Source organism: Bombina bombina, chromosome 5 (genome assembly GCF_027579735.1).
Source record: "Bombina bombina isolate aBomBom1 chromosome 5, aBomBom1.pri, whole genome shotgun sequence".
NCBI lineage: Eukaryota > Metazoa > Chordata > Amphibia > Anura > Bombinatoridae > Bombina > Bombina bombina.
Genome location: NC_069503.1, coordinates 662,375,257 through 662,401,164, shown reverse-complemented (window position 1 = coordinate 662,401,164; position 25,908 = coordinate 662,375,257).

The window sequence follows — 25,908 nt, the reverse complement described above, 5'->3', positions numbered from 1 at the left end:
CAATAGTGTTTGAGTGATTTGTGTGAAAACACCATATATCTCAGTACATTTATATCAATTTTTATTAGGGTAATTCCACTTTAGCACCTAAGTAAGGTGACACCACTGAACCTCTTATATAAAAAGCTACATTTGGTCCCTACAGAATAGACAAAATATGTCAAGGTCAAATATATCTAATTAAAAAGAGGGTTAGTCCCAGAAGGAGACCACCCTGTTTGTATAGAAATTCTAAACTAACTTCTTTTAAGAGAAAAAATGGAAAAACGGGGAGTCGTTTTTCCACAGTTGTTTATTAAAACTTATATTGTTTACAATTAGGTATAGAGTATCCTAGGTGCACAGCAGGATTTTATCAAAATAGTATGGTTTAAAATATAAGTATATTATCTAGCACTGATAACGTTTTAACAGTGCATTAGCCAAAAAATGGCAAGACGCGCGCTTCGCCAACTGCTTTGTCAAAGGCCCCCTTTTTGTCAAAGGCCCCCTTTGACAAAGCAGTTGGCATATGATACCTCTGTTTTTCTATTTTATTTACATATATACCGGTATCAGGCACTGCCCTCCTGAGATACACAGGTTTATCATGTAGGGAATCCTCTTTGAGAGCCCAAACTCGTTTTTCCCACTATTAATTCCCCTTTACAAAGGGAATTATTTCCTTTATATATATAGTGTATAAGATTGGGCAAAATGTTCTTGTACTAACACCCATGAGGCAGAACAAACTAAAGGCTGCATGGGAGGGTCCCTGCAATATATTAAATCAGCTAGGTAGAGCAACTAGTGTGTCATTTTTAAATGGAGGGCATCATGATGGCAAAACTGCTATGTGCAACTGTGCCAAACAAGTGACTGGCGCAGGGTTGGATTACCCAGGTCGTCACACAAGGGTCTTAGTAGATTGCAAAATTGTCAGTTACATATAACTATGCATTTTGTTTTATGTCAGGATAAATTGAACTACATTAATGCGGTAGCTTACATGGCTAAAATATGTCAACTGCAGGGGAAAAAAAACAAAGTTAAATGCAACTTGTAATGTTCTTAATGTAAAATATAATCTATTTCTTCTGATGTTTGATGAAAAAAAATAAATCTAAATTTAGGGTTAAATTGTAGTAGAAATCTCACCAATAAAACAGTCCAGAGTAGCATTGTAATTTAACATCCAAAAGAAAAGCCTGAACTCATTGCATAATTAATGATCTGATGTTTTGGAGACTCAGCTGTTTCCTTATTCTAAAACTATAAAACCATTTTTATGTCTGCTTTATATGATCATTTAGTAATAGCATATAACATCTCATTAGCAAACTTATGGGTCAATCACATTCCTTTATAAAAGCCTGTCAAATGATTTATCTACAAAAATCCCCATTCACTTTAGTGGCGAATTTTGTAGAAAAATCATTAGACTTTTCTAAAAGACTGTCATTGACCCCAATAATCACTGACTGTGCTGCCAAGTAACCATAATGCAACTAAAATGTTTGTAATGCAAGCAATATTATAGTCTAAGTGTTCTATATATGAAATAACAACACAGTGTTTACATTAAAAAAATGTTTGAAAGTTAGCAATGAAAACATCCAGACTCCAGAATAATTATTCTTAAAAGTAGGAAAATAAAAAAATAAATAAAAAAAAGCTAATGAAACTAAATAACTGAATACTTACAAAACTACAATAAATTTCAGTTGAGCTTGCATATGATACTACTATAAGATATTGTTAGACATTTTTTAATTTAATACATTTTTATTGTTTTCAAATTCTATAAGAACAAAAAGTATTAATTATAGTCATTTCTCGCAAGAGACATTGATATTATACATTTATAATGATATTTTTTTGAATGAAGGTGAATTTATAGCAACAGCAAGATAGTAGTACAAAATATTCTGCTAATCTCATGATCCCAGATATTCCTGGTACAAAGCTCAATACATGATGACTGTAAACCTATTTAACAAAGCAATCATTATCTTAAATGATTTATGTAGACAAAAATAATTGATGACCATGCTGGAAGTTCTCTCTTTATTAAATTTCTTTCTTATAAAAGCAATCTCTTATAAGTGCTTAATGGATAATCAATTTGACCTGTAAAATAAATATTTACCTCTAAATTCATCACTATTTTCAAGTGTGCTATGTATAATTTTATTCATATTTGTGTAAACCCAACTTGTGCAGTAGTGAATAATTTGTTGCAGACTAATTATTCGTAATGAATATTCTGAAAAAAATACGGCTAGATTACGAGTTGTGCACTAGGGTAAAAAAGCAGCGTTAAGAGGTCCTAAAGCTGCTTTTTTACACCCACTGCTATTACGAGTCTTGAAGGTTTAGGGTCACCGCACACTTCTTTGGCCTTACCGCAAAACGACTAAAGTAAACTTCGTAAAACCTTTTTTCTATGGGACTTCCATAGCGCCGGTATTACGAGTCTGTCCTGGGAGGCCAAAAAGTGAGCGGTACACCCTACTCTGTCTAGATCCGTAACGCATTCTAAAGTCAGTAGTTAAGAGTTTTATGGTACAACAAACTCATAACTAAAGTGCTAAAAAGTACACTAACACCCATAAACTACCTATTAACCCCTAAACCGAGGCCCTTCCCGCATCGCAAACATTATAATAAAATTTTTAACCCCAAATCTTCTGCTCTGGACATCGCCGCCACCTACATTATATTTATGAACCCCTAATCTGCTGCCCCCAACATCTCCGACACCTACATTATATTTATTTACCCCTAATCTGCTGCCCCCAATGTCGCCGCCTCCTACCTACACTTATTAACCACTAATACGCCGCTCCCCAACATCGCCGCAACTATAATAAACACATTAACCCCTAAACCACCGCACTCCTGCCTCACAAACATTAGTTAAATATTATTAACCCCTAATCTGCCATCCCTAACATCGACGCCACCTACCAACATTTATTAACCCCTAATCTGCTGCCCCCAACGTCGCCGCCACTATATTAAAGTTATTAACCCCTAAATATAAGTTTAACCCTAACCCTAACACCCCCTAACTTAAATATAATTTAAATAAATCTAAAGAAAATTACTATCATTAACTACATTATTCTTATTTAAAACTAAATACTTACCTATAAAATAAACCCTAAGATAGCTACAATATAAATAATAGTTACATTGTAGCTAGCTTAGGATTTATTTTTATTTTACAGGCAAGTTTGTATTTATTTTAACTAGGTAGAATAGTTATTAAATAGTTATTAACTATTTAATAACTACCTAGCTAAAATAAATACAAAAGTACCTGTAAAATAAAACCTAACCTAAGTTACACTAACACCTAACACTACACAATAATTAAATAAATTAACTAAATTAACAATAATTAAATCAATGAAATTAAATTAGCTAAAGTACAACCCCCCACTAAATTACAATAAATAATAAACAAATTACAAGATATTTAAACTAATTACACCTAATCTAAAAGCCCTATCAAAAAAAAAAAAAACCCAAAATAAAAAACCCTAGCCTAAACTAATCTACCAATAGCCCTTAAAAGGTTCTTTTGAGCGGTATTGCCCCAAAGTATTCAGCTCTTTTACCTGTAAAAAAAAATATAAACAACCCCCCAACAGTAAAACTCACCACCCACACAACCAAACCCTCAAATAAAATACTATCTAAAAAAACCTAAGCTCCCCATTGCCCTGAAAAGGGCATTTGGATAGGCATTGCCTTAAAAGGGTAGTTAGCTTTTTTGCAAGCCCAAACCCTAACCTAAAAATAAAACCCACCCAATACACCCTTAAAAAAACCTAACACTAACCCCCTGAAGATCGACTTACCAGGAGAAGTCTTCATCCAAGCCGGGCCGAAGTCCTCAATGAAGCCGGGAGAAGTCTTCATCCAAGCCAGGCAAAGTTGTCCTCCAGATGGGCAGAAGTCTTCATCCAGACAGCATATTCTATCTTCAGCCATCTGGCGCAGAGTGGGTCCATTTTCAAGACATCCAAAGCGTTGCATCCTCTTCATCCGACGAATAAAGACGAATGAAGGTACCTTTAAGTGACGTCATCCAAGATGGCGTCCCTTAGATTTCGATTGGCTGATAGAATTCTATCAGCCAATCTGAATTAAGGTAGGAAAAATCCTATTGGCTGATGCAATCAGCCAATAGGATTGAGCTCACATTCTATTGGCTGTTCCAATCAGCCAATAGAATGTGAGCTCAATCCTATTGGCTGATTGGATCAGGCAATAGGATTGAACTTCAATCCTATTGGCTGATTGCATCAATAGGATTTTGTCTACCTTAATTCCGATTGGCTGATAGAATTCTATCAGCCAATAGGAATCTAAGGGACGTCATCTTTGATGACGTCACTTAAAGATACCTTCATTCATCTTTAGTCGTCGGAAGAAGAGGATGCTCCGCGTCCGATGTCTTGAAGATGGACCTGCTCTGGGCCGGATGGATGAAGATAGAAGATGCCATCTGGATTAAGACTTCTGCCCGTTTGGATGACCACTTCGCCCGGCTTGGATGAAGACTTCTCCCGGCTTCATTGAGGACTTCGGCCCGGCTTGGATGAAGACTTCTCCCGGTAAGTCGATCTTCAGGGGGCTAGTGTTAGGTTTTTTTATGGGTGTATTGGGTGGGTTTTATTTTTAGGTTAGGGTTTGGGCTTGCAAAAGAGCTAACTGCCCTTTTAAGGGCAATGCCCATCCAAATGCCCTTTTCAGGGCAATGGGGAGCTTAGGTTTTTTTAGACAGTATTTTATTTGGGGGGTTGGTTGTGTGGGTGGTGGGTTTTACTGTTGGGGTGGTTGTTTGTATTTTTTTTTACAGGTAAAAGAGCTGATTACTTTGGGGCAATGCCCCGCAAAAGGCCCTTTTAAGGGCTATTGGTAGTTTAGGCTAGGGTTTATTTTTATTTTGTTTATTATTTTCTGTAATTTAGTGTTTGTTTGTTTGTTTGTTTTTTGTACTTTAGCTAATTTAATTGATTTAATTGTTATTAATTTAGTTAATTTATTTAATTTTAGTGTAGTGTTAGGTTTTAGTGTAACTTAGGTTAGGTTTTATTTTACAGGTACTTTTGTATTTATTTTAGCTAGGTAGTTATTAAATAGTTAATAAATATGAATTAACTATTCTACCTAGTTAAAATAAATACAAACGGGGGGCGGAGCTAGCAACCATTAGAAGCAGACGTATTTTCACTGAGCTCCTTAGCCTAAAAAGTGAATAAGTTTAAAAGTGATTATCTGAGGGGTGGTGAGTCTTCATAGAGGGGAGCTGAGATTGATAGTACCTTACTGCATCAGATTGATCCCATCTACTAACTAACAGACGAACGCTGGGGTGAATTTTGGCTCCCCCTGAGCAGTCTGGGCCTACACTGACCTGGGGACATAGATTGCACTGCGCTGCGGGTACAGATGCCATAAGAGACACCACAGCTCCACTAACGCTCAGGGCTCTGCTCCGACCCGAGTCTGTATAAACTTAAAGAGGAGACCTAGGTAGTGGAGTTCCAGAGAGCAGGCTCCTACTGATCAGCGGCAGTGCCCGCCATATTGCCTGATTGTCTACGGCTTAGGAAGGGGTAAGAGCCGAACGCCTGCAAATATAAATAGAGACATCCCACATGTATCAGCCGCTTAATAGGAGCACCCAGAGGAGCTGCACTGAGGGAAATTTGAAGAGAGGAGGTGCTGCCACGCGGATTCAGTAAGTGCATAGCGCCTGCTATTATCACACAGGGTAAAAACGGGCCCACACATTCTCTCAGCCCGGAGACACGGGGCCCATGGAGACCATTAATGCCTAAAACACAGACATTGGCCCGCCACCTGAGAGAAGCTAGCCCGCACTGCTTGGAGCCTTATAGCTTCTGAGATGGAGAATCTATACAGTGCAGTAAAGGCCATGTTTGAGGAGTATGAGACAGTAATACTGACAAGATTTGATCGCCTCCTATTAAAAATGCAGTCGGTTGGTGCCCGGGACTATCCTGATAGGGCAACAGCAGTGGAGGAGAGGGGCCCTGTCGGACCTATTTCTGAGTCTGAAGCAGGGGAACTTATGGAGCCCACCGACAGCTGCAGGGACATACACCCTGACCCACATTCGCTGCCCACCGAGCTCAGATTAGCTATTGAGGGCAGAGCTGCCTGTTCTACATCTGAAGGGTTCCCTGGTTCTGTGGTTGGCGCAGTGGTGTCCGAGAGGCCGCAATACACGGTTGATATGGCGGAGATAAGCATCTGGCACTGCCCAGCACAGGGACTCAGTGTTGGTCGGCCATTTTGGGTCTCGCACAGGCTCCTCCATGGGGGACTAGCAGAGTTTGAAAGCGCCTCAGCAGGCTGTGCAGAGTTTGGTCGTGTAGGCTTTTTGTTAGCTCGTAGGCAAGGAGTGGGCTGATGAGAGACTCTGGAAGCAGATTTAAGCTTGCGGGACATTAAGTTTCTGTCAAAACTGATGTCTGGCGCTTTTGATCTTACACCTTACTTGAATCAGGAGACTGGAAGTAATAACATGTTTTTATGAAGCTCCTGAACTGATTTAGTACAGGATTATACAAATGTATTCAACCTAAACACTCTATTTTTTTATTTTTATTTTAGAATGTTGATTATGATCCAGAGACTGACAGTCCTTACATACTAACTATATGTTATTTGCTAACAGGTATTATTGTTAACCCTATCCAAGATATTACTGTATGAAGGCTGTATGAAGGCAGTAAAAGCTGTACAACATGTGTTTAAGCTAGTTCACTGCTAAATATTTACTGAACCTATTTGAATATTCTATCTAAACTGGTTAGCTGCTCTTCCAAGAATCTAAGTGTAAATGTCTTTGTATGTAGATCCCTTAAAATGTCATTATGTACAAAGTCCTGACCTTTATAGCTCTTAAGGGGTTACTCTATGTCTGTGCTATTTAGAAGCAGTTATTCAGCTAATGTGACACGAAAATGTGAGAACATGTTTTAGAAATGTTGTTTGAGACTACAACTGGGAACACATGCATATAGAATCACATTTGCTGCTCTTGATATCCGAATAGATACCTACTGTTCCCAGTAACCCTGGGGCTTATGTTAGGGATCAGTTGTCAATCATATGCTTTAAATCCGCCCCCCCCCCCTTTTTTTATCCCTGTATCCCTCTTCCCCTCTTCTCCTTACCCCCCCTCTCTCCCCCCTCTCCCCCCCTCTCCCCCCTCTCTCCCCCCCCTACCCCCTACACCCCTTTTCTTTCCCTCCTCCTTTCTCCCCCTCCTCTTCTTTCCACTCTTCTCCCCCCTATCCCTTCCCTTTACCCCTCCCCCTTCCTCTTCCCTCCCTCTCCCCCTTCCCCCCCTACCCTATCCCCCCTCTCCCTCCTTACTCCCCCCTCTTCTAAAGATGTGGTAAGGGATAACCGCCTTATCCTCCACATCCCTATTTGGCAGAGTAGTGTTGCCCCTGCCCTGCCCGTGGAGCCTTGTTTGAGTGTGTCCTGGTTTGTTTATAATAATGGCTCTTCGGGAATTTCTTAAGACTATTACTCTGTGTTCAATACTTCTAGATACTTTTTCACTCTCATTTCAGTATAAGAGTCTTATTCACTTATGTACCAAGTGCATGTGATCACACTACTGGCACGTTGCAATGGGTTCGGGGTCTGTGTGTCCCTCACCTTTTTTTCCCTCACCAGTTTTTTGAACCTACAGCTTTTAGACTCACTTTCTTATTGACCTCCTGGTAGTTGTTTTAATGCGAATAGTCATACGCTGTCACCTATTAAGGTTCAAGTTTAATTAGGAACCAGTCCCTGTAGCTTATTCTCTTGAAGTAGTGTGAAGTACTCCCGTAAATATTGTTCATTTTCCACTTTCTTCTTACATCTCCTTCACTGTTAGTGTTAGTTTTCTGGACCTAACCATGGTCCCAGCGGCTATAAGAAGGAGGATATAAAGTGTAGGCCTCATTCAGGCCTGAACTAACTTAAAGCCCTCTGAGTAGTACATTCATCTTACTGAGGTCCAAAAGCGGCCTCGGCTTCCATGAGGGGAAAAGAGGGTGCTTGAGGTTTGCTCTGCCATTTTGTGTATATTCCAATCTACGAGTCCACTATGATTGTTACAACAAGAGATCTATACCCAAATTTGTTACTCAGCATTTGTTTTTGTTCATGTAAACTATATTGTCATATACTATGTGTCATTTGTTTGTTTGAGCAAACTGATTCCTGCCTGTTATTGTTATTCCCTCAATAAAAATAAAATATTTAAAAAAAATAAAAATAAAAAATACAAACTTGCCTGTAAAATATAAATAAATCCTAAACTAAATACATTGTAACTATTATTTATATTGTAGCTAGCTTAGGGTTTATTTTATAGGTAAGTATTTAGTTTTAAATAGGAATAATGTAGTTAATGATAGTAATTTTCTTTTGATTAATTTAAATTATATTTAAGTTAGGAGGTGTTAGGGTTAGGGTTAGACTTAGGTTTATGGGTTAATACATTTAGTCTAGTGGCGGCGACGTTTGGGGCAGCAGATTTGGGGATAATAAGTATAATGTAGGTGGCGGCGGTGTCTGGAGCGGCAGATTAGGGGTTAATAAGTGTAAGATTAGGGGTGTTTTGACTTGGGTTCATGTTAGGGTGTTAGGTGTAGACATACATTTTATTTCCCCATAGGAATCAATAGGGCTGCATTAAGGAGCTTTACGCTGCTTTCTTTGCAGGTGTTAGACTTTTTCTCAGCCGGCTCTCCCTGTTGATTCCTATGGGGAAATCATGCACGAGCACGTACAACCAGCTCACCACTGACTTAAGCAGCGCTGTTATTGGAGTGCAGTAAGGAACAAAATTTTGCTCAATGCTCACTTCTTGCCTTTTTGTAAAAACCTGTAATACCAGAGCTGTAGGTAAGTGAGTGGTGAGACAAAACTGCTTGTTAGCACCGCATAGCCTCTAACGCAAAACTCGTAATCTAGCCGATAATTTTCAGAATATTTGCATTCTGCACTATTCGGCATAACAAAATAAATACTGAATATTATGTAACACCAATGTAAATGTTCCGTTGCTGCAGGTGACGGTGTTACTAGCAAACTTATACATACCTGGCTGGGCAAACCATGCTAATACTGAATATTCTGTAACACTAATGTAAATGTTCCTTTGCTGCAGATGACGGTGTTACCTGCAAGCTTATACTTACCTGGCTTAGCGAGCCATGCTAATCCTGACCCTTCTTCTCAGACTAATAGGAGGCTTAGTGTGGTGGATTCCAAAGCCTGGGCTAAAGCCTGTGGGCCAGATTACAAGTGGAGTGGTAAATATCACTTTCATGAAAGCGATATTTGCGCTCCACTATGTAATACCAGCAAACGCTAATGTGCGTTGGTATAACAAGTTGTCAGCAATGTGAAGGTGAGCTCACCTTCGCATTGCTGGGAAGCATTGCGATCACAAGAGCTTGGTTCCATAGGCTTCAATGGGAGCCTCGTTCTGATGCGGTCAGAGATGGCATCAGAACCTAAGCGCAGTGAATGGGGTAAGTAGCGCAGCAATTGCAGCAAATTTAAATATATATGTATATGCTGATATACATGTATATTTATTTGTTAATATGTGTATGTATACATATTAACACATACATATATACAGTATGTATATAAACAAATACATATATATGTACTGGGAATACACAGTTCCCATAGACTGCAATTTAAAGACAGTGCCATTTTTTTTTTTCTAATACCCCACTCCTGCCAACTTTAGCCCTAAAACACTGCCTAATGCAGTTATTTGATCAAAAACTAAATATGCTGCTATCTTTATTTTTAATAAAATACACTAAACTGTATTTTGGGGGCATTTGGGGCACATTTATAAAATTAACCAGAGAGCTTGCAGTAGCAATAACCAGCCACTTGTAATGTCTGATTAATTATCATGCGCCCGCAAACAGGCAAATTTGCCCTTTTGCGGGCACACAATAATTTGCGCTCCACTTGTGATCTAGCCCTATGTCTGTGAAGAGGGTTGGGAATAGCACAGCTCCCCAGCACCCTATAGGTAAGTATAGTGCATTTAAAAATTATTTAAAGGCAATAACTATATCCTAATGAGTTTTGTTGGTATAAATTATTTTCTTTAAATTAGTGCGTTTGTTCGGATATTCAATTAATTAAAAAAACTAAACAAATATTTGTATTTTCGTTATGAATATGCATTTGTAACAAAAATGAATACACATGCCTAGTATAAACTATTATGATCAAATGAAATTTCCAGGTTTGCAACATTATACTTTTCAAATAAACCTTGGCACACGTCATACAAATGATGAATGCAAATGTAGCAAGTGGTGTATTCTAATCCATTTGAAGATAATTTTGAATCAATTTTGTGTAATTTAAATTCATGTGCAATATAATATATCAGAAAACAAGCTATTTGTGAATGTTTTTGTGTGGTTTTTTCTCTTCTTCACACCAATTTTTCAATCCATGTTTCATGCTAGTTTTAACATTTTTGTTGTAATCATCTAATGGAATAGTTTGGTCACTCAAATATTGCCTCTTTAATGTGGAATAAGTTTGATTTTCACATATTTAGGTTTTTATTTCATGCTCGCTTCATGTATTAATAAATAAGATTGTATTTAAATATAGATGAAATCACACAAATGCATTTAAAAAGTCATAGGGCTAGATTACAAGTTGCACGAGTGCTAAAACCGAAAGAACTAAAGTTTTTACGCACGCAGGTTAGTACTCATTTTACAAATTGGAAATATTTTTTTTTGTGTGTGAGCAAAACCCACCAGACACTAACTTCAGGACATTGTTTATTGCGACTGCGTTAACATATTCTCTGCATAAAATTCAATGGAGCTCACTTTTTTTTTTTTAGAACCTAGCACTTATTGCTCGTATACTAACCTAAGACCATATTAAACCCAGAGTGCTATATTTCAAATTCCAATATTCTTCACATACAGGAAAATGTTATTTGTATATATATATATATATATATATATATATATATATATATATATATATATATATATATATATATATATATATATATATATATATACTGTATATTCATATATTTATATATGTTTAAATTGATATAGAAATATATTTCTACCCCTTATATATATATGCCTCCTCTTTTGTTTTGTTTTTTGTTTCTTGTCTGGTTTTGTTTTTTGTCTGGTTTTGTTTCTTGTCTGGTTTTGTTTTTTGTCTTGTTTTGTTTTTTGTCTTGTCTCGTTTCTTGTCTTGTTTTCTGTTTTATTTTTGGGTTGTCCTACAGCTGATTCATATATCCTGCCTAGAAAGGAAGGGGTAAAGAGTGGGAGCTCGATGTTTGAACAACTTCTCTGCTTAATTCATGGCAGGAGTAGTTAAATTGTATTGCCTTTACGTGCTTTCTTCTTTTTCTTTAGGATCCAACCAGCTGAGTTGGTCTGATTGGATTATTTTTTTTTTTCAATGTATGGTTTAATGTACAAAGCAATTATGAGAGCTTTGACTCTCTCTCTATTATGATGGAAGCTGCGTCTTCATGAATATTTACTGTATGACATGTTTTGTTAATTTGCTACTGTATTTGTTTATTGTCTTTTTTGTGTTGGTTAAAGATAAAATAATAAATAATAATTGAAAAAAAAAGAAATATATTTTACATTAACATCATATATACTGTATATATATATATATTTAAATTTAAAAATAAAAAGAACCTTTTTCTATGCAAAGAACTTTGTAAAATATGCGTAACGCGCCTCGGGCTTCACACTGTAGGTCTAATGCAGTGTCGGGTTAGTGCACATGAAGAAAAAGTTAGCTTAAGGAGCATTATGTAATAAAAGTATTAAATATAAAATATTGGAATAATATTTATTAATTATTGAAGTGACTGTAAAATATAAAAATATATTTAAATTGTTTATTTTAATATGTTTATGCTTTTTAGTGCACTTTTTATTTTTTAAGTCCAAGGGGTCAATTTACCAACACTGCACAAACATTTCTAGTGAAATGCTTGTGCAATGCTGCCCCCTGCACATTCATGGCCAATTGTCCGCAAGCAGGGGGTGTCGATCATCACAATCATATCTAAAATGTGGCGGACAAGTTAAGGAGCAGCGGTCTTACGACTTCTGCTTCTTAACTGTCGTTGCTGGTGATCCAGCAACTACAGGCAGATAAAGCAGCATCCGCTTCTTATTAAACCCGCCCCTTAGCCTTTATGCAAGGTCTTCAGTCGTACTAACTAGATGCCCATTAAAGTCGTTTGTGCTAGAGTGAACGCATTTACTTTCAACTATTAATACACGTGCAAGTTAACACAAGCGCGATTTTGCTATATTGCATGTGCTATACCTTTAACACACCAATTGTAATCTAGCCCTTCATCAATGTTGTTTTAAATAGCTGCCATGTTTAACTTTTGCTTTGGAATCTTATTTTTTGTTTCTGTGTACATAAACCTGTGGTAAAGTTTGTTATAATGAGTTTATCTAATCTGCAAGAAAAACATAAATCACTATTTTTATGTTTACACGTTTTAATAGATTTTTAATAAAGTCTATTTTTTTTCACATGATGAGTTGAGTGGGTTGGACATTTTTGGCCTATAAAATGTCCCGTGCTTAATACTGGAAGTATCTTTGCACAGTCACATTAGCCATATCCATCAACATTTCATAAATGGGGGACAGTGAAGAGATTTAAGTATCATTTGGTTAAAGGGACAGTCAACATCAGATTTTGTTTTTGTTTAAAAAGATAGATAATCCCTTAATTACCCATTCCCCAGTTTTGCGTAACCAACACGGTTATGTTAATACACTATTTACCTCTGTTATTACCTTGTATCTAAGCCTCTGCAGATTGCCCCCTTATTTCAGTTCTTTTGACAGACTTGCATTTTTGCCAATCAGCGCTCACTACTAGGTCACTTCACGTGCATGAGCTCCATGTTATGTATATGAAACACATGAACTAATGCCCTCTAGTGGTCAAAATGCATTCAGATTAGAGGCAGTCGCCAAGGTCTAAGAAATTAGCATATGAACCTCCTAGGTTAAGCTTTCAACTAAGAATACCAAGAGAACAAAGCAAAGTTGGTGATAAAGGTAAATTGGAAAGTTGTTTAAAATTACATGCCCTATTTGATTCATGAAAGTTTTTTTTGGACTTGACTATCCCTTTAAGTGTTTTGTTATCTTGTAGATATATAAGGGTCACTGTTTTAGGTTGACAGGTGGAGGGACAGCAGTTTATATCCAGTTTATTATCCTTGATATGGGTTGGAAAATAGAGAATTCTTGGGGTGAACTTGTTTTTAAAGCTATCTAAATAAAATATAAAAAGATAAAACTAAAAATTGATTACTAGATTACAAGTGGACCAACTCTGATAGCCCAAGGAACAGGATCTTTTGTGCAACTTTGCTCAAAAAATAATCCATAATCTGATATTACAAGTGGGTGGTTCCAAATGTTAACCAAGTATCTAATTATAACGGTGAGCTGAGTGTTGTGCTTAAGTACAATCAAAAATAGGGATGTAAAATATAGCCCTTTTTAAAACCTTAAGAAAACCATTATTATTAATAATATACACATAAGTACATGAAGAAATGCATTACTTTTATCGGCTTAAAGCTCGAGCAATATCCAGTAGGGATGGGCGAATGTTTCACAACATTCGAAAAACGGCTTGAATTTTAACACATTCGTTCGTTCTAATTGAATTTCGAATGTATACATAACATTCTAACATTCGATTTTCGAATGTTCGGTTTCGAATTTTATGATTACATTCGAAAATATTCTTTTCAAAAAATTTGAATTTAGATTTGTAATAGTATTTCTAATGCTTTCTTTAAATGTAATATTCGAATTATGCAATATTCTATATAAAAACATTAGAAATTATATATTTGTATCTATTATGTATCAATTTACTAGATTTGCTCCCTACCACATGAACTATTGAACTTCTGAATAGTATTTGTTAAATAGAATGTTAAATTCGAAATTTCGAATGTGGACATTCAATATAATTATAAACATTCGAATTTGAAAGTGACATTCGAAAACTGTAAATAGCATTCGATTATAGAATTTTTAAGAACATTCGTTCTTATCAACATTCGGATTTATAATTTGAATTTCATTAATAACATTCATTCTAACATTTGAAATTCGAACATTTACACATTCGCCCATCCCTAATATCCAGCACAAATGTTATTGCACTCCACCATAGAAGCCTATTATGTGAGGAATTTAGGGTTTACCACACTATCCAACAGGCAGATGTTAATGCGTCCTAGACTATCTCTTGGCTTGTAATATGAGCGCATAAATAGAAGTGTTATTGATTATGCTTAAGTGATATTAACATACAATAACTCTAATATTTTTGTTCTGCACTTCTAGGCCTGGATATTTGATACAGCATGTTTACACTAGACTTTCACAGCTTTAAATAAATATCAGCTAATAGTGAAATGGAAATGCAATGTCACATTATAATACAGTATGTATTGATTTTTGTTATTGCACATAATACAACGGTGCATATTTATAATGGATAATAGGAAAGCTTGCATCTTTAAGCATACTTGATTTTTCAGTTCATTTGTGCTACTGCAGCAATATCAATTTATGTATTTCAGTATACTTGTAGCTGCAAGATATTTATTCATCTGATGATCTCTGCTACAGGACTGCTGATGGGCTTCCACATGAGATTAAAAAAAACATGTCAACATTTATAATAAAAGAGTATTTTTTGGGGCTTTGTAACTTTTATGTCTTATTTGACTTCATATTTTTTCTTATAGTGAAGATGTATCAGCATCTAGGGACTTTATCATCCCATTTATTTACTATGAGCCTTCTATATTGTCTAGTTTTCTGTGCTGGTAACTTGGATACTTTTTTTAGTATCTGTAGTGCTAAATCCATTAAGACATAGGCCCCTATTTATGAAAGTCTGGCGGACCTGATCCGACAGTGCGGATCAGGTCCGCCAGACCTCGCTGAATATGGCAAGCAATACGCTCGCCATATTCAGCATTGCACCAGCAGCTCACAAGTGCTGCTGGTGCAATGCCGCCCCCCTGCTGACTCGCGGCCTATCGGCCGCCAGCAGGGGGTGTCAATCAACCCGATCGTACTCGATCGGGTTGATTTCCGCCGATGTCTGTCCGCCTGCTCAGAGCAGGCGGACATGTTATGGAGCACCGGTCTTTGTGACCGCTGCTTCATAACTGCTGTTTCTGGCAAGCCTGCAGGCTCACCAGAAACACGGGGCATCAAGCTCCACACAGAGCTTGATAAATATGCCCCTCTGTTTTCATTCAGTGCCAATCTCTGTTTGATTTTTTGTGGATTTTCTAACTTCTAAAAGACCATCTAGATATGTATATACCTCAAAAAAGTGTTTTAACACTGTATTGATGTGTATACCCATACACATTAAAACTTGTGTATACTACTAATCAATTAAATGTTTTTGAAATCAAGACTTTTTCTCATAATATTGATGATATGTTCATGAGGCCATGGGTGGATGCAAACAGTAAAGCAAAGTCAGTTAGCTCCATTCAAATATGCTAAGATCTAGGTAAAGAGGTTGACCATTTCTGATATATGACATAAGCTTCCCCAGCAGTCTCTACTCTGTATCTCTTACAATCTCTTGTGTCATGACAATTGTCCATATTGAGCTTGATTTAGCCACAGCGGATCGGGACATACATATGTGCCCCTCTCCACCGCAGCTCGCCTCTGGTGGATTGAATTCCCCAAGCAGAATTTAACATTGCATGCGAGTGTTATTTTGCGCTTGCGTGCAATGCCACCCCCTGCCCGTGCACAGCCAATCATGCACGGGCAGGAGCTGTCAATCTCCCCAGTCGGACGAGACCTTGGAGATTGAAATTCTCCACCTAAGAGGTGGAGAAGTGGATAGGAAGCAGCGGTCTGATGGCCTAGATGAGCGAAGCCTTTAATAAATTGAGCCCCAAGTGTCTGCTGACCATGAGAGAAGGCCATTCATTTGGCTAAAATTCTATCAACTCCTGAAATGGAATATTCTTTTCTCTTTTAGCTCTTACACACACATAAAGCCTGTAATATTGTGGACATCACAATATCAAATCTGCAATCAGTAGCCAGGTAGGCACCTTAATGTCACTTAGCTATTTTGAATATCAATATTTATACATTAAAATAATAGACATTATATCAGGATTCTTATAAATCCAGAGCTCAGACTTAAATAGTATTAACTAAAAGATATATTTGTGTTACCGATCAGATAGGACATGGTTATTTACTTCACTGGGTGCCCTAGAAAAGCTGAAATACCCCAGAGACAGATAATTCTTATATTGCTGTCATTGCCTGGTCATAGTGGTTTCTACATTATGCTGTAAACAACTGGAAAGCTCCTTAAGGGCATTAAAAAAACATCCTCAATTTGACAGACTTGAGAGTTATCAGCTTTTTAGGTTTCTCCTTCTGTTTTGAAAGTTTACTTTCAAAAGTCAAGAGCTGGAAAAACAAATGAATGCAGTCAATCAAATTACTTCTTTGACAGAAAATAATACATATGCGGTAAAACATAATAAAAGTAAGTTATACCAAAAGTATATATATATATATATATATATATATATATATATATATATATATATATATATATATAGTTAGTGCAATCTTTCAAGATTGTTATATCACATTGTATTGTATAGGATCATTGAGTACTACAGCTAATAACTGGAAACAAAGCTAAAATGAATCTCCAAAGCAGAAAACAAAACCACTCTAAGAAGCAAATAAACAAGAATCTGCAGAAGAAATGTTTTGTAAAACACATTAAAATTGCAGGAGGCTGTTTGATAACATCCTTCATTGCATTACATTTCAAGCTGTAGAAGATAATCACCTACAGCACATGCTTTTCGCTAAACTTAAAAGCAACAAACACACTGATTCTGTGTTTGAGATGTACATGCCTGTGTGTGTATGCACAGACAGACAGATAGCTAGATAGATAGCTAGATAGATAGATAGCTAGATAGATAGATAGATAGATAGATAGATAGATAGATTCAGTAACACAAACTGACAAAAAAAAGTTCAGTGGCAAAAAGTGACACAAAAAAATAAATTGCAATATTGCCCTTGTTTTCAATAGATTAATATGGTTTCTGAACTTCTTCCAGTATTGCCAATGTGTTTTTTCAATGTAATCCTAAAATGCTTCTTCCTATAATACCCACAAAGCTGGAAATCTTTGCCTCCTGAAAGCAACACAAAAACATTTTCTACTTTGTTAAACTCCCAGATCCAGAAACCAAAAACTAAATGCACAGGGTTAACAACAAAATAGCAATGTCATAGGTTTGAAGGGACATGAAACCCAAATTTTTCTTTCATGAGTCAAATAGAGAATACAATTTTAAACAACCTTTTAATTTACTTCTATTATCTAATTTGCTTTATTCTTTAAATATCCTTTGTTGAGAAAATTAGCAATGCACAGGTGCCAGCCACTTATCTGAAGCATCTATGTTCAGCTACCAATCAGCAGCTACTGAGCCTATTTAGATATGCTTTTCAACAAAATATGTAAAATGAATTAAGCAAATTAGATAAAGTAAATTGAAAAGTTGTTTAAAATTACATACGCTTTCTGAATTGTGAAAGAAAAATGTGGGTTTCATGTCCCTTTAACAATGACATCACAGGTGAAAGAACCAGTATGTTGTGTAATCCCTTTTAATAGTGTTTACTGATGCCAACAGGTGACATGTATGTAATTAAGATATTGTGCTCCAACCCCATAGAGACATGTGTGATATGTCTCTCTAAGGGCCAGATAAAAGCTTTCCACTCAGGTTAGATGTTCTAAAAAGTCTTGTCAGTAAGGAAAGGTTATTCAAATAATTTTAGAATTTTACAGCTGTCTACCTGTAAAAAAAACCTGTCAAAATGCACTGAGGAAAGAGGTGGCCTTCAGTGGCATAGAAGTTAGCATATAACTCTACCTAGGTTTAGCTTTCAACAAAGAATACCAAAGGAACAAAGCAAAGTAAAAAGTAAATTTAAAAATTGTTTACATTTTTTTTTAAAGAAAAGTTAGAGAAGCTGTGTGTGTGAGATATATATTTATATATATATATATAGACAAATATAGTGATGTTTAAGGGTGTTATCCCCGTCTTCAAACTTCTTTAAAACATTTTGATGTAGAGTTATTACACATTAGCGCTGCGGAATCAAATAACCGATAATAAAATAATAATATTATGATATATGCTTAAAATAATGTTATAGTTTGAATCAGCTAAAAAAAAGATCAACAACAAATATAATATGTGTGGGTTTTTCACTGAAAAATATTCTAAAATAGGGTTTAACTGTGAGCAGCATCTAAAAACTCCAAAACAGCTCAGCACAGGGAAATGGTTCAGATTGTAAGAGCTTAAAGGTATACTAAACCCACATTTTTTTCTTTCATGATTAAGAAAGAGCATGCAATTTTAAGCAACTTTCTAATTTACTCCCATTATCAATGTATCTTCATTCTCTTGATATCTTTATTTGAAAAGAAAGAATGTACGCTTAGGAGCAGGCCCATATTTGGTTCAGCACCTAGGTTGCGCTTGCTGATTGGTGGCTAAATGTAGTCACTAGATGGCAGCACTATTTCCTGTCTTGTACAGCTCAGGAAATGTGCCCGCTACCTACCTAGCATAAGAAGAAAAAATAGATAAAATAAGTAAATTGGAAACTTTTTAAAAGTTGCATTCGCTATCTGAATCATGAAATAAAATATTGTTTCGTGTCCCTTTAAGGCTGAAATACATTTCTTCAGATTTAACTTCAGTTCTCTTTCACCTAGATTACGGGTTGTGCGTTTGTGTTTTAACACTGAAAAAATGGTAATTTCAGCATTAAAACAGCACTGCAGCCATTACATCTTATACATCTATAACTGTACCGCAAGCCTTTTAGCCTGTAACGCAACGTCAGTCCCACACACATAAAAATGAAATTTTTTCATGGGACTTCCATAGCGCTGCCATTACGAGTTTTGCGGTGAGGCTAAAAAACTTGCGTTGCAGCCTATACCGACAAGATCCGTTTCGCAATCTGAGAGCAGTAGTTATGTATTTTATGCAACAAAACTGTTACATAAAACTCATAACTTAAGTGTTACAAAGTACACTAACACTGATAAACTACAAATTAACCACTAAACTGAGGCACTCCCACATCGCAAACACTAAATTGAATTTATTATCGCCAAATCTGACGCTCCCGATATAGACGCCACTGATAAAATTTATAAACCCCTATTCTTCCACTCCCTGACATCGTCACCACTATAATAAAGGTTTTAACCCCTAAAACACCGCCCTCCCACATCGCAAACACTATTTAAATATAATTAACCCCTAATCTGCCACCCGCCCACATCGTCCCCACTATACTAAAGTTATTAACCCCTAATTCCGCCGCCACTATAATAAACCTATTAACCCCTAAACCACAAGCCCCCCACAACAAAATATACTAAATTAAAATATTAACCCTAAACCGAAAGCCCCCATATCACAATTAACTAATTTAAACTAGTAACTCCTAAACCCTTATGCCCCCCTAACTTTATATTAAATTTACAATTTCCCTATCTTAAATTAAATTAAAACTTACCTGTCAAATTAAAAAAACTAAGTTTAAACTAACAATTAAACTAATATAAGTATTAAACTAAAATTAAACTAACTACCAATTAAATTAAACCAAAATAAAATTACTACTAAGTGTTATCAGACAATAGGATGAGAGGTAATTAAATTCTATTGGCTGATTTGAACAGCCAATAGAATTTCAGAAGCTCTCATCCTATTGGCTGTTTTGAACAGCCAATAGGATTTCAGTAGCTCCCTCTCATCCTATTGGCTGATTTGAATTTCCAAAATCAAATCAGCCAATAGGAATACAAGGGATGCAATCTTGAATTGCCTACCTTTAATTGAAGATTCAGTGTACAGCGACAACAGTATGAATAGGATGCTCTGCGCCGGATGTCTTCAGGATGGACCTGCTCCGCGCTGCCCAGATGAAGATAAAAGATGCCGCCTGGATGAAGATAGAAGAGGTCGTCTGGATGAAGACTTCTCCCTGCCTGGATGATGACTTCACCGCCTGGATGAAAATCGTTCAAGCGGGACTTCAAAAACTGTAAGTGGATCTTCAGGGGTTAGTGATAGGTTTTTTTAAGGTTTTTTTTTGGGTGTTTTTTTTTTTAGTTTAGGGTTTAGGCTTTTTGTAAACAAGCTAAATGCCCTTTTCAGGGCAATGCAAAAGTGCTAAATGCCCTTTTAAGGGCAATGCCTGTACAAATGCGCTTTTCAGGGCAATGGTTAGCTTAGGATTTTTTGGATATTTTTTTTTATTTTGTGGGTTTGGGGTGGGTTGGGCGTTTGTAATGTAAGCGGATGTTTGTATTTTTTTCAGGTTAAAGAACTGTTTAACTTAGGGTAATGCCCTAGAAAAGGCCCTTTAATTGGCTATTGGTAGTTTATTCTAGATTAGGTTTTTTATTTTGGGATGGGTTTTTTTCAAATGGGTATTAGAATAGGAATCATTTTTATTATTTTTGATAATTGTGTTATTTTATGTAATGTATTTTTTTCTATTTTGGGGTGGGTTTTCATTTTTAGATTAGGGTTTGGGCATTTCATAAAAGAGCTTAATGCCCTTTTAAGGGCAGGAAAAAAGAGCTAAATGCCCTTTTAAGGGCAATGCCCATACAAATGCCCTTTTCAGGGCAATGGGTAGATTAGGTTTTACTTTATTTTTATTTTGTGGGTTTTGCGGGGTGGGGGTTTGTATAATGCTAGGGAGTGTTTGTTTTGTTTTGTAGCAAAAAAACTGTTAACTTTAGGGCAATGCCCTGCAAAAGGCCCTTTTAAGGGCCCTTGGTAGTTTATTCTAGATTATGCTTTTTTATTTTAGGGTGTTTTTTTTTTTAAAGGATATTAGAATAGGAATATTTTTTATTGTTTTGTATAATTTTGTTTGCTATTTTTTTGTAATGGTAGTTTTTTTATTTTTAGTAATTTTAGTGTTTGATATTTTTTGTTATGGTAGATTTTTTATTTTTTGTAATGTTAGGTTTAAGTCTAAGGTGGTTAGGTTTTATTTCACAGCTAAGTTTGTATTTATTTTAACTAGGTAGTTAGTAAATAGTTAATAACTATTTACTAACTAGTCTACCTAGTTAAAATAAATACAAACTTAACTGTGAAATAAAAATAAAACCTAAGCTAGCTACAATATAACTATTAGTTATATTGTAGCTAGCTTAGGTTTTATTTCACAGGTAAGTATTTAGTTTTAAATAAGTAAGTAAATAAGTAAATAAATAAGTAAGTTTAATTTAGGTCTATTTTAATTATGTTAAAGTTAGGGGGTGTTAGGGTTAGGTTTAGGGTTAGGGTTATGTAAGGTTTAGGTTTAGGGATTAATATATAGTTTAATTTAGGTTGTTGCGATGTGGGGGGCTGGCGGTTTAGGGGTTAATAGGTTTATTTAGTGGCAGTGATGTGGGAGGCCAGAGATTTAGGGGTTAATAACTTTTTTTAGTGGTATCGATGTCGGGAAGCGACAGAATAGGGGTTAATAGATTTATTATAGTCTGGGCGACATTGGGGTGCAAGGGAATAGGGGTTAATAACTTTAGGTTAGTGGCGGTGATGTTGGCGGTGACAGATTAGGGGTTAATAACTTTATTTAGGTGGCAGCAATATTGGGAGTGGCAAATTAGGGGGTTAATGACATTATGTATGTGGCGACAATATTGGGGGCGGCAGATTAGAGGTGTTTAGACATGGGGTTTATGTCATGGTGTTAGGTTTAAACATATCTTTATTTTTCCCCATAGACATCCATTGAGCTGTGTTACGGAGCTTTTCAATCCGCGATCGCAGGTGTTAGGCTTTTTTTTTTACCCGCTCTCCCCATTGATGTCTATAGGGAAAGCGTGCATGAGCACGTCAAACAGCGCTTGAATTGTGTGGGGTATGGAGCTTAAAACCACCATATCGCATGCAGAAGCCAACTGTTTTTTTCATGAGAGCAATTTAAACTAACTTTTATTGAGAGTGTACACACACATTGATGTCCCATATTAGTTTATTGTGTTTGATAATATTATTAAAGAACCATTAAAATTGAATTTTCAATAATGCATAAAAGGCCAGATTACAAGTGGAGCACTGTTTATCGCTACTTCTCCAACGTTTACTGCGCTAGAAGTAATTTTTGTGTATGTGTCGAACATCGCATATATTACAAATTGAAAGTAAAAAGTTTTCGTTCAAGTGCTAACCCGACACGTGTAAAAAGCCGAACTTACAATATCTCGATCGTGTTAACATATTCTCCCATAGACTTCAATGGAGTGTAAAAAGTGAAAGAAAAAAAAAAAAAAACTCCCAACAAGCATGCTAACCCGACATGAAATACTAACCCCTTCACTGCCGGGAATTCCAGAGAAAAACTTGCCCAAAATACAAAATATATATTTTTTTATTTAAACTCCGTTTAAACAGAAATAGAGTCTTGTTTTTTTATTTACCCATTAAAACTATATATATATTAGTAGACAACCAAAGGTATTAAGCTTGGCCCCTTTTGATGTATTTCATGCCATTGTTTTACCACCAAATGTGATCGTTTTAAAAAGAATAGTTAATTTTTTTCACAAACTTTCACCTACATTACGAGTTTGGGGTTAGCCTTAAAAAGCAGCATTGAGAAGTCCCAACGCTGTTTTTACCTAATGCTGGTATTACGAGTCTGACAGGTACAGGCTCACCGCTCACTTTTCTTCCACGACTCGAGGCTACCACAAATCCCTTTACGTCAATTGCGTATCCTATCTTTTTAATGGGATTTGCCTAACTCTGGTATTACGAGTCTTGGAGAAAGTGAGCGGTAGAGCCTCTACCTCCCAGACTCCAACCGCATTTAAAAGTCAGTAGTTAAGAATTTTATGGGCTAATGCTGGAACATAAAGCTCTTAATTACAGTGCTATAAAGTACACTAACACCCATAAACTACCTATGAACCCCTAAACCGATCCCCCCCCACATCGCAAACACTATAATAAAATTATTTAACCCTTAATTTGCCGACCGGACACCGCCGCCACCTACATTATACCTATGAACCCCTAATCTGCTGTCCCTAACATCGCCGACACCTATATTAAATTTATTAACCCCTAATCTGCCCTCCCCAATGTCGCCGCCACCAACCTACACTTATTAACCCCTAATCTGCCGACCGGACATCGCTGCCACTATAATAAATGTATTAACCCCTAAAACGCAGCACTCCCGCCTCGCAAACACTATAATACATTTTATTAACCCCTAATCTGCCCTCCCTAACATCGCTGCAACCTACCTCCAATTTTTAACCCCTAATGTTATGCCCCCATCGTTGCCGCTACTATAATAAAGTTATTAACCCCTAAACCTAAGTCTAACCCTAACCCCCCCTAAGTTAAATATAATTTAAATAAAGCGAAATAAATTTACTATAATTAAATAAATTATTCCTATTTAAAACTAAATACTTACCTATAAAATAAACCATAAGATAGATACAATATAACTAATAGTTACATTGTAGCTATTTTATGATTTATTTTTATTTTGCAGGCAACTTTGTATTTATTTTAACTATGTACAATAGCTATGAAATAGTTAATAACTATTTAATAGCTACCTAGTTAAAATAATTACAAAATTACATGTAAAATAAATCCTAACCTAAGTTACAAATACACCTAACACTACACTATCAATAAATTAATTTAATAAATTAAATACAATTTTCTAAAATAAAATACAATAAAATAAACTAAACTATATTACAAAAAACAAACAAACACTAAATTACAAAAAATAATAAAATATTACAAGAATTTTAATCTAATTACACCAAATCTAAGCCCCCTAATAAAATATAAAAGCCCCCCAAAAAAATAAAATTCACTACCCTATACTAACTTACAAAATTAATCAGCTCTATTACCAGCCCTTAAAAGGGCTTTTTGCGGGACATTGCCCCAAAGTAATCAGCTCTTTTACCTGTAAAATAAAAGAAATACAATCCCCCCCAACATTACAACCCACCACCCACACACCCCTACTTTAAAACCCACCCGATCCCCCCTTAAAAAAACCTAACACTACCCCATTGAAGATCACCCTACCTTGAGCCATGTTCACCCAGCCGGGCACCGATGGGCCAGAATAGGACATCCGTAGCGGCAGAAGCCTTCATCCGATCGGGGCAGAAGAGGTCCTCCATCCAGCAGAAGTCTTCATCCAAGCGGCATCTTCTATCTTCATCCTTCCAGCGATGAGCGGCTCCATCTTGAAGACCTCCATTGGGGGGGGGCAGATTAGGGGTTAATAAATTTAATATAGGTGTCAGCGATGTTGGGGCCTTGGGGGCAGCAGATTAGGGGTTCATAGGGATAATGTAGGTGGTGGCGGTGTCCAGAGAGGCAGATTAGAGGTTAATAGTATAATGCAGGTGTCAGAGATAGCGGGGGCGGCAGATTAGGGGTTAATAAGTGTAAGATTAGGGGTGTTTAAACTCGGGGTTCATGTTAGGGTGTTAGGTGTAGACTTAGAAAGTATTTTCCCCTAGGAAACAATGGGGCTGCGTTAGGAGCTGAACCCTGCTTTTTTGCAGGTGTTAGTTTTTTTTTCAACCAGCTCAGCCCCATTGTATCCTATGGGGAAATCGTGCACAAGCATGTTTTTCCAGCTTACCGCTACCGTAAGCAACACTGGTATTGAAGGGTTGAAGTGGAGCTAAATTTGCTCAAAGATCACTTTTCTGAGGCTAACGCAGCCATTCAGAAAACTCGTAATACCAGCGTTGGCTTAAGGGAGCGCTGGAAAATAAAGGCTCGTTAGCCCAGCAGGTCTTTACCGACAAAACTCGTAATCTAGGCGTTTGTGTTTCTCACTGAAATTATTAACATACAGTGTTTTGCAGTTTTAACAAATATAGATGTAAAAGCTTTTCTAGGGTCCCTTTTGTTCAGAAGTATTATTGTATTCTAGTGTAAGGATTGCTCTCCCGCTAATACTTCCCAACTACCTGATCTATCTCAAACAGCTCTTTCCCTCCTACCCACACTCCTCACTACCATCTTATGTACTGGCAGACAATCTGCCAGTATAAAGTTTTAGAGCTTTTTTAAAAACAAATTGTATTTATTTATTTTCTGCAGTGTAGGATCCCATCTTAGAATCACACCTCCCTGATCCCTCCCAAACAGCTCTTTAACCCTTCCCCCTTTTAATGGTGTCCACAATCTAAGGTACTGCCAGCTGTCTGTCCGTACCCAGTTTAGATACTAATTTTATTTATTTTTTATTTATTTTTTATTTTGTCTGTAATGTAGTGGTCCCCCCACCTCCCCCTCCCTGTGATCATGATTGTAGAGTCCCTTCCCTCCATCAACAACGCTTTACTTTCTGCATTGTAAGGCCACTCCAATTCCCTCATTATCATTACCCCCTCAGCTTCTGTGCCCCTCTCCTTCCCTCCCACACCTCCCACTGGCAGTGAAGGAGATTGTTACAGGCAGTGACACAAACCATGAAATGGTAATCAGCACCCATTTGGTAATAGAGCCACAATCGTTCTCTGTTACCATATGAGGACAGATTGCTTGCAGCTCAGGAACAGCAGTCTTGGCTGTCACTTTACAGCCAAGACTGCTGGATCTTCCTGATGCTGCAACATATA